Source organism: Meles meles, chromosome 3 (genome assembly GCF_922984935.1).
Source record: "Meles meles chromosome 3, mMelMel3.1 paternal haplotype, whole genome shotgun sequence".
Taxonomy (NCBI): domain Eukaryota; kingdom Metazoa; phylum Chordata; class Mammalia; order Carnivora; family Mustelidae; genus Meles; species Meles meles.
The window spans coordinates 30,956,078-30,966,665 of NC_060068.1; positions in this window are offsets into that span (position 1 = coordinate 30,956,078).

Consider the following 10,588-nt stretch of genomic DNA (forward strand, 5'->3'; position numbering starts at 1 on the left):
AAACATATACTCGCACTTAAGGTGAAGTCCCATAAGCGGCCGGGTGTTCCCATTTCAGGAAAGAACTTAGAACCAGGCCAGACTAGAAGCCAGCTGGATAATCTGAGTTTAGTGCAACTCCAGTCCCTTAAGCTTCCAAAACGTATAATCGCCCTTAAGTTGAAGTCTCAGTAGTGGCAGTGTTTACCCAGAAAGGAAAGGAGATTGAACATGGGCGGACTGGACTCTTGGCCGGTGAGAGACTCCGAGTTATGTGCCCACCAATGCGCTTTTGTTTCCGAAACGTATAATAGCACTTAAGGTGAAGTCTTGTAAGTGGCAGTGTGTTCCCAGTTAAGGAAATTATATAGAACAGGGGCTGACTCTAGGCAGGTTGGAGACACTGTGTTACGTGCGCGCCAATGCGCTTTTGCTTCCAAAACGTATAGTAGCACTTAAGGTGAAGTCTTGTAAGTGTCAGCGTTTTCCCAGTTAAGGAAAGTATATAGAACAGGGGCTGATTATAGGCAGGTTGGAGACACTGAGTTTCGTGAGAGCCAATGCGCTTTTGCTTCCAAAACGTATAGTAGCACTTAAGGTGAAGTCCCATAAGCGGCCGGGTGTTCCCATTTCAGGAAAGAACTTAGAACCAGGCCAGACTAGAAGCCAGCTGGATACTCTGAGTTTAGTGCAAGTCCAGAACCTTATGCTTCCAAAACGTATAATCGCACTTAAGGTGAAATCTCCTAAGCGCCAGTGTTTACCCAGAAAGGAAGGGATATTGAACAAGGGTGGTCTGGACTCTAAGCCTGTGGGAGACTGAGTTAAGTGCCCGTCAATGCGCTTTTACTTCCAAAACTTATAATAGCACTTAAGGTGAAGTATGTAAGTGTCAGTGTTTTCCCAGTTAAGGAAAGTTTATAGAACAGGGGCTGAGTCTAGGTAGGTTGGAGACACTGAGTTACGTGCGCGCCAATGCGCTTTTGCTTCCAAAAGGTATAGTAGCACTTAAGGTGAAGTCTTGTAAGTGTCAGCGTTTTCCCAGTTAAGGAAAGTATATAGAACATGGGCTGACTCTAGGCAGGTTGGAGACAATGAGTTACGTGCGCACCAATGAGCTTTTGCTTCCAAAACGTATAGTAGCACTTAAGGTGAAGTCTTGTAAGTGTCAGTGTTTTCCCAGTTAAGGAAAGTATATAGAACAGGGGCTGACTCTAGGCACGTTGGAGACTCTGAGTTAAGTGCTCGCCAATGCGCTTTGGCTTCCAAAACATATAATCGCACTTAAGGTGAAGTCCCATAAGCGGCCGGGTGTTCCCATTTCAGGAAAGAACTTAGAACCAGGCCAGACTAGATGCCAGCTGGATACTCTGAGTTTAGTGCAAGTCCAGTCCCTTATGCTTCCAAAACGTATAATCGCCCTTAAGGTGAAGTCTCAATAGTGGCAGTGTTTACCCAGAAAGGAAAGGAGATTGAACAAGTGCGGACTGGACTCTTGGCCGGTGAGAGACTCCGAGTTACGTGCCCACCAATGCGCTTTTGCTTCCAAAACGTAGAATAGCACTTAAGGTGAAGTCTTGTAAGTGGCAGTGTGTTCCCAGTAAAGGAAAGTATATAGAACAGGGGCTGACTCTAGGCAGGTTTGAGACACTGAGGTACATGAGCGCCAATGCGCTTTCGCTCCCAAAACGTATAGTAGCACTAAAGGTGAAGTCTTTTATGTGGCAGTGTGTTCCCAGTTAAGGAAAGTGTATACAAGAGGGGCTGACTGTAGGCAGGTTGGAGACACTGAGTTACGTGAGCGCCAAAGCGCTTTTGCTTCCAAAACGTATAGTTGCACTTAAGGTGAAGTCCCATAAGCGGCCGTGTGTTCCCATTTCAGGAAAGAACTTAGAACCAGGCCAGACTAGAAGCCAGCTGGATACTCTGAGTTTAGTGCAAGTCCAGTCCCTTATGCTTCCAAAACGTATAATCGCCCTTAAGGTGAAGTCTCAATAGTGGCAGTGTTTACCCAGAAAGGAAAGGAGATTGAACAAGGGCGTACTGGACTCTTGGCTGGTGAGAGACTCCGAGTTAAGTGCCCACCAATGCGCTTTTGCTTCCAAAACGTAGAATAGCACTCAAGGTGAAGTCTTTTAAATGTCAGTGTTTTCCCAGTTAAGGAAAGTATATAGAACAGGGGCTGACTCTTGGCACGTTGGAGACTCTGAGTTAAGTGCTCGCCAATGCGCTTTTGCTTCCAAAACACATAATCGCACTTAAGGTGAAGTCCCATAAGCGGCCCGGTGTTCCCATTTCAGGAAAGAACTTAGAACCAGGCCAGAGTAGATGCCAGCTGGATACTCTGATTTTAGTGCAAGTCCAGTCCCTTATGCTTCCAAAACGTATAATCGCCCTTAAGGTGACGTCTCAATACTGGCAGTGTTTACCCCGAAAGGAAAGGAGATTGAACAAGGGCGTACTGGACTCTTGGCCGGTGAGAGACTCCGAGTTAAGTGCCCACCAATGCGCTTTTGCTTCCAAAACGTACAATAGCACTTAAGGTGAAGTCTTGTAAGTGGCAGTGTGTTCCAGTTAAGGAAAGTATATAGAACAGGGGCTGACTCGAGGCAGGTTGGAGACACTGAGGTACGTGAGCGCCAATGCGCTTTTGCTTCCAAAACATATAATCACACTTAAGGTGAAGTCCCATAAGCGGTCGGGTGTTCCCAATTCAGGAAACAACTTAGAACCAGGGCAGACTAGAATCCAGTTGGATACTCTGAGTTTAGTGCAAGTGCAGTCCCTTATACTTCCAAAACTTATAATCGCACTTAAGGTGAAATCTCCTAAGTGCCAGTGTTTACCCAGAAAGAAAGGGATATTGAACAAGGGTGGTCTGGTCTCTAGGCCGGTTGGAGACTGAGTTAAGTGCCCACCAATGCAATTTTATTTCCAAAACTTATAATAGCACTTAAGGTGAAGTCATTTAAGTGTCACTGTTTTCCCAGTTAAGGAAAGTATATAGAACAGGGGCTGACTCTAGGCAGGTTGGAGACACTGAGTTAAGTGGACGCCAATGCGCTTTTGCTTCCAAAACGTATAGTAGCACTTCAGGTTAAGTCTTTTAAGTGTCACTGTTTTCCCAGTTAAGGAAAGTATATAGAATAGGGGCTGAATCTAGGCAGGTTGGAGACACTGAGTTACGTGCGCGCCAATGCGCTTTTGCTTCCAAAACGTATAGTAGCACTTAAGGTGAAGTCTGGTAAGTGGCAGTGTGTTCCCAGTTAAGGAAAGTGTATACAACAGGGGCTGACTCTAGGCAGGTTGGAGACACTGTTACGTGAACGCCAATACGCTTTTGCTTCCAAAACATATAATCTCACTTAAGGTGAAGTCTTGTAAGTGTCAGTGTTTTCCCAGTTAAGGAAAGTATATAGAACAGGGGCAGACTCTATGCAGGTTGGAGACACTGAGTTACGTGAGAGCCAATGCGCTTTTGCTTCCAAAACGTATAGTAGCACTTAAGGTGAAGTCTTGTAAGTGTCAGTGTTTTCCCAGTTAAGGAAAGTATATAGAACAGGGGCTGACTCTAGGCACGTTGGAGCCTCTGAGTTAAGTGCTCGCCAATGCGCTTTTGCTTCCAAAACATATAATCGCACTTAAGGTGAAGTCCCATATGCGGCCGGGTGTTCCCATTTCAGGAAAGAACTTAGAACCAGGCCAGACTAGAAGCCAGCTGGATACTCTGAGTTTAGTGCAAGTCCAGTCCCTTATGCTTCCAAAACGTATAATCGCCCTTAAGGTGAAGTCTCAATACTGGCAGTGTTTACCCCGAAAGGAAAGGAGATTGAACAAGGGCGGACTGGACTCTTGGCCGGTGAGGGACTCCGAGTTAAGTGCCCACCAATGCGCTTTTCTTCCAAAACGTACAATAGCACTTAAGGTGAAGTCTTGTAAGTGGCAGTGTGTTCCCAGTTAAGGAAAGTATATAGAACAGGGGCTGACTCTACGCAGGTTGGAGACACTGAGGTACGTGAGCGCCAATGCGCTTTTGCTTCCAAAACATATAATCACACTTAAGGTGAAGTCCCATAAGCGGTCGGGTGTTCCCAATTCAGGAAACAACTTAGAACCAGGGCAGACTAGAATCCAGTTGGATACTCTGAGTTTAGTGCAAGTGCAGTCCCTTATACTTCCAAAAATTATAATCGCACTTAAGGTGAAATCTCCTAAGTGCCAGTGTTTACCCAGAAAGAAAGGGATATTGAACAAGGGTGGTCTGGTCTCTAGGCCGGTTGGAGACTGAGTTAAGTGCCCACCAATGCAATTTTATTTCCAAAACTTATAATAGCACTTAAGGTGAAGTCTTTTAAGTGTCACTGTTTTCCCAGTTAAGGAAAGTATATAGAACAGGGGCTGACTCTAGGCAGGTTGGAGACACTGAGTTAAGTGGACGCCAATGCGCTTTTGCTTCCAAAACGTATAGTAGCACTTCAGGTTAAGTCTTTTAAGTGTCAGTGTTTTCCCAGTTAAGGAAAGTATATAGAACAGGGGCTGAATCTAGGCAGGTTGGAGACACTGAGTTACGTGCGCGCCAATGCGCTTTTGCTTCCAAAACGTATAGTAGCACTTAAGGTGAAGTCTTGTAAGTGGCAGTGTGTTCCCAGTTAAGGAAAGTGTATACAACAGGGGCTGATTCTAGGCAGGTTGGAGACACTGTTACGTGAGCGCCAATACGCTTTTGCTTCCAAAACATATAATCTCACTTAAGGTGAAGTCTTGTAAGTGTCAGTGTTTTCCCAGTTAAGGAAAGTATATAGAACAGGGGCTGACTCTATGCAGGTTGGAGACACTGAGTTACGTGAGAGCCAATGCGCTTTTGCTTCCAAAACGTATAGTAGCACTTAAGGTGAAGTCTTGTAAGTGTCAGTGTTTTCCCAGTTAAGGAAAGTATATAGAACAGGGGCTGACTCTAGGCACGTTGGAGCCTCTGAGTTAAGTGCTCGCCAATGCGCTTTTGCTTCCAAAACATATAATCGCACTTAAGGTGAAGTCCCATATGCGGCCGGGTGTTCCCATTTCAGGAAAGAACTTAGAACCAGGCCAGACTAGAAGCCAGCTGGATACTCTGAGTTTAGTGCAAGTCCAGTCCCTTATGCTTCCAAAACGTATAATCGCCCTTAAGGTGAAGTCTCAATACTGGCAGTGTTTACCCAGAAAGGAAAGGAGATTGAACAAGGGCGGACTGGACTCTTGGCCGGTGAGGGACTCCGAGTTAAGTGCCCACCAATGCGCTTTTCTTCCAAAACGTACAAAAGCACTTAAGGTGAAGTCTTGTAAGTGGCAGTGTGTTCCCAGTTAAGGAAAGTATATAGAACAGGGGCTGACTCTACGCAGGTTGGAGACACTGTGTTACGTGAGCGCCAATGCGCTTTTGCTTCCAAAACATATAATCGCACTTAAGGTGAAGTCCCGTAAGCGGCCATGTGTTCCCTTTTCAGGAAACAACTTAGAACCATGGCAGACTAGAAGCCAGTTGGATACTCTGAGTTTAGTGCAAGTTCAGTCCCTTATGCTTCCAAAACGTATAATCGCACTTAAGTTGAAATCTCATAAGTGCCAATGTTTACCCAGAAAGGAAGGGATATTGAACAAGGGTGGTCTGGACTCTAAGCCTATGGGAGACTGAGTTAAGTGCCCGTCAATGCGCTTTTACTTCCAAAATTTATAATAGCACTTAAGGTGAAGTTTGTAAGTGTCAGTGTTTTCCCAGTTAAGGAAAGTATATAGAAGAGGGGCTGACTCTAGGTAGGTTGGAGACACTGAGTGACGTGCGCACCAATGCGCTTTTGCTTCCAAAACGTATAGTAGCACTTAAGGTGAAGTCTTGTAAGTGTCAGTGTTTTCCCAGTTAAGGAAAGTATATAGAACAGGGGCTGACTCTAGGCAGGTTGGAGACACTGAGTTACGTGCGCGCCAATGCACTTTTCCTTCCAAAACGTATAGTAGCACTTAAGGTGAAGTCTTGTAAGTGGCAGTGTGTTCCCAGTTAAGGAAACTATATAGAACAGGGGCTGACTCTAGGCAGGTTGGAGACACTGTGGTACGTGAGCACCAATGCGCTTTTGCTTCCAAAACATATAATCACACTTAAGGTGAAGTCCCATAAGCGGTCCGGTGTTCCCAATTCAGGAAACAACTTAGAACCAGGGCAGACTAGAATCCAGTTGGATACTCTGAGTTTAGTGCAAGTGCAGTCCCTTATACTTCCAAAACGTATAATCGCACTTAAGGTGAAATCTCCTAAGTGCCAGTGTTTACCCAGAAATGAAGGGATATTGAACAAGGGTGGTCTGGTCTCTAGGTCGGTGGGAGACTGAGTTAAGTGCCCGCCAATGCAATTTTATTTCCAAAACTTATAAAAGCACTTAAGGTGAAGTCTTGTAAGTGTCAGTGTTTTCCCAGTTAAGGAAAGTATATAGAACAGGGGCTGACTCTAGGCAGGTTGGAGACACTGAGTTAAGTGGACGCCAATGCGCTTTTGCTTCCAAAATGTATAGTAGCACTTAAGGTGAAGTCTTGTAAGTGTCAGTGTTTTCCCAGTTAAGGAAAGTGTATACAAGAGGGGCTGACTCTAGGCAGGTTGGAGACACTGAGTTACGTGCGCGCCAATGCGCTTTTGTTTCCAAAACATATAATCGCACTTAAGGTGAAGTCCCATAAGCGGCCGGGTGTTCCCATTTCAGGAAAGAACTTAGAACCAGGCCAGACTAGATGCCAGCTGGATACTCTGAGTTTAGTGCAAGTCCAGTCCCTTATGCTTCCAAAACGTATAATCGCCCTTAAGGTGAAGTTCAATACTGGCAGTGTTAACCCCGAAAGGAAAGGAGATTGAACAAGTGCGGACTGGACTCTTGGCCGCTGAGAGACTCCGAGTTACGTGCCCACCAAAGCGCTTTTGCTTCCAAAACGTAGAATATCACTTAAGGTGAAGTCTTGTAAGTGGCAGTGTGTTCCCAGTTAAGGAAAGTATATAGAACAGGGGCTGACTCTACCCACGTTGGAGACTCTGTGTTAAGTGCTCGCCAATGCGCTTTTGCTTACAAAACATATAATCGCACTTAAGGTGAAGTCCCATAAGCGGCCGGGTGTTCCCATTTCAGGAAAGAACTTAGAACCAGGCCAGACTAGAAGCCTGCTGGATACTCTGAGTTTAGTGCAAGTGCAGTCCCTTATGCTTCCAAAACGTATAATCGCTCTTAAGGTGAAATCTCCTAAGTGCCAGTGTTTACCCAGAAAGGAAGGGATATTGAACAAGGGTGGTCTGGACTCTAGGCCGGTGGGAGACTGAGTTAAGTGCCCGCCAATGCGCTTTTACTTCCAAATCTTATAATAGCACTTAAGGTGAAGTCTTGTAAGTGGCAGTGTGTTCCCACTTAAGGAAAGTATATAGAACAGGGGCTGACTCTAGGCAGGTTAGAGACACTGAGTTACGTGCGCGCCAATGCGCTTTTGCTTCCAAAATATATAGTAGCACTTAAGGTGAAGTCTTGTAAGTGTAAGTGTTTTCCCAGTTAAGGAAAGTATATAGAACAGGGCCTGACTCTAGGCACGTTGGTGACTCTGAGTTAAGTGCTCCCCAATGCGCTTTTGCTTCCAAAACATATAATCGCACTTAAGGTGAAGTTCCATAAGCGGCCGGGTGTTCCCATTTCAGGAAACAACTTAGAACCAGGGCAGACTAGAAGCTAGTTGGATATTCTGAGTTTAGTGCAAGTTGAGTCCCTTATGCTTCCAAAACGTATAATCGCAATTAAGGTGAAGTCCCATAAGCGGCCGGGTGTTCCCATTTCGGGAAAGAACTTAGAAACAGAACAGACTAGAAGCCAGCTGGATACACTGAGTTTAGTGCAAGTCCAGTCCCTTATGCTTCCAAAACGTACTTAAGATGAAGTCTCAAAGCGGAAGTGTTTACGCAGAAAGGAAAGGAGATTGAACAAGGGCGGACTGGACTATTGGCCGGTGAGAGACTCCGAGTTAAGTGCCCACCAATGTGCTTTTGCTTCCAAAACGTATAATAGCACTTAAGGTGAAGTCTTGTAAGTGGCAGTGTGTTCCCAGTTAAGGAAAGTATATAGAACAGGGGCTGACTCGAGGCAGGTTGGAGACACTGAGTTACGTGCGCGCCAATGCGCTTTTGCTTCCAAAACGTAGAGTAACACTTAAGGTGAAGTCTTGTAAGTGTCAGTGTTTTCCCAGTTAAGGAAAATTTATAGAAGAGGGGCTGACTCTAGGCAGGTTGGAGACACTGAGTTACATGCGCGCCAATGCGCTTTTGCTTCCAAAACGTTTAGTAGGACATAAGGTGAAGTCTTGTAAGTGTCAGTGTTTTCCCAGTTAAGGAAAGTATATAGAACAGGGGCTGACTCTAGGCAGGTTGGAGACACTGAGTTACGTGCGCGCCAATGCGCTTTTGCTTCCAAAATGTATAGTAGCACTTAAGATGAAGTCTTTTAAGTGTCAGTGTTTTCCCAGTTAAGGAAAGTATATAGAACAGGGGTTGACTCTAGGCACGTTGGAGACTCTGATTTAAGTGCTCGCCAATGCGCTTTTGCTTCCAAAACATATAATCGCACTTAAGGTGAAGTCCCATAAGCGGCCGGGTGTTCCCATTTCAGGAAAGAACTTAGAACCAGGCCAGACTAGAAGCCAGCTGGATACTCTGAGTTTAGTGCAAGTCCAGTCCCTCATGCTTCCAAAACGTATAATCGCACTTATGGTGAAATCTCCTAATTGGCAGTGTTTACCCAGAAAGGAAGGGATATTGAACAAGGGTGGTCTGGATTCTAGGCCGGTGGGAGACTGAGTTAAGTGCCCGCCAATGCGCTTTTCCTTCCAAAACGTATAGTAGGACTTAAGGTGAAGTCTTGTAAGTGTCAGTGTTTTCCCAGATAAGGAAAGTATATAGAGCAGGGGCTGACTCTAGGCAGGTTGGAGACACTGACTTACATGCGCGCCAATGCGATTTTGATTCCAAAACGTATAGTAGGACTTAAGGTGAAGTCTTGTTAGTGTCAGTGTTTTCCCAGTTAAGGAAAGTACATAGAATAGGGGCTGACTCTAGGCAGTTTGGAGACACTGAGTTACGTGAGCGCCAATGAGCTTTTGCTTCCAAAACATATAATCGCACTTAAGGTGAAGTCCCATAAGCGGCCGGGTGTTCCCATTTCAGGAAACGACTTAGAACCAGGCCAGACTAGATGCCAGCTGGATACTCTGAGTTTAGTGCAAGTCCAGTCCCTTATGCATTCAAAACGTATAATCGCCCTTAAGGTGAAGTCTCAATAGTGGCAGTGTTTACCCAGAAAGGAAAGGAGATTGATCGTGGGGGGACTGGACTCTTGGCCGGTGAGAGACTCCGAGTTAAGTGCCCACTAATGCGCTTTTGCTTCCAAAACGTATAATAGCACTTAAGGTGAAGTCTTGTAAGTGGCAGTGTGTTCCCAGTTAAGGAAAGTATATAAACAGGGGCTGACTCGAGGCAGGTTGGAGACACTGAGTTACATGCGCGCCAATACGCTTTTGCTTCCAAAACATATAATCGCACTTAAGGTGAAGTCCCATAAGCGGCCGGGTGTTCCCATTTCAGGAAAGAACTTAGAAACAGGCCAGACTAGAAGCCAACTGGATACTCTGAGTTTAGTGCAATTCCTGTCCCTTATGCCTCCAAAACGTATAATCGCCCTTAAGTTGAAGTCTCAATAGTGGCAGTGTTTACCCAGAAAGGAAAGGAGATTGAACATGGGCAGAATGGACTCTTGGCCGGTGAGACACTCCGAGTTAAGTGCCCACCAATGCACTTTTGCTTCCAAAACGTATAATAGCACTTAAGGTGAAGTCTTGTAAGTGGCAGTGTGTTCCCAGTTAAGGAAAGTATATAGAACAGGGGCTGACTCTAGGCAGGTTGGAGACACTGAGTTACATGCGCGCCAATACGCTTTTGCTTCCAAAACATATAATCGCACTTAAGGTGAAGTCCCATAAGCGGCCGGGTGTTCCCATTTCAGGAAAGAACTTAGAACGAGGCCAGACTAGAAGCCAGCTGGATACTCTGAGTTTAGTGCAAGTCCAGTCCCTTATGCTTTCAAAACGTATAATCGCCCTTAAGGTGAAGTCTCAATAGTGGCAGTGTTTACCCAGAAAGGAAAGGAGATTGATCGTGGGGGGACTGGACTCTTGGCCGGTGAGAGACTTCGAGTTAAGTGCCCACTAATGCGCTTTTGCTTCCAAAACGTATAATAGCACTTAAGGTGAAGTCTTGTAAGTGGCAGTGTGTTCCCAGTTAAGGAAAGTATATAGAACAGGGGCTAACTCGAGGCAGGTTGGAGACACTGAGTTACATGCGCGCCAATACGCTTTTGCTTCCAAAACATATAATCGCACTTAAGGTGAAGTCCCATAAGCGGCCGGGTGTTCCTATTTCAGGAAACAACTTAGAACCAGGGCAGACTAGAAGCCAGTTGGATACTCTGAGTTTAGTGCAAGTGCAGTTTCTTATGCTTCCAAAACGTATAATCGCACTTAAGGTGAAATCTCCTAAGTGCCAGTGTTTACCCAGAATGGAAGG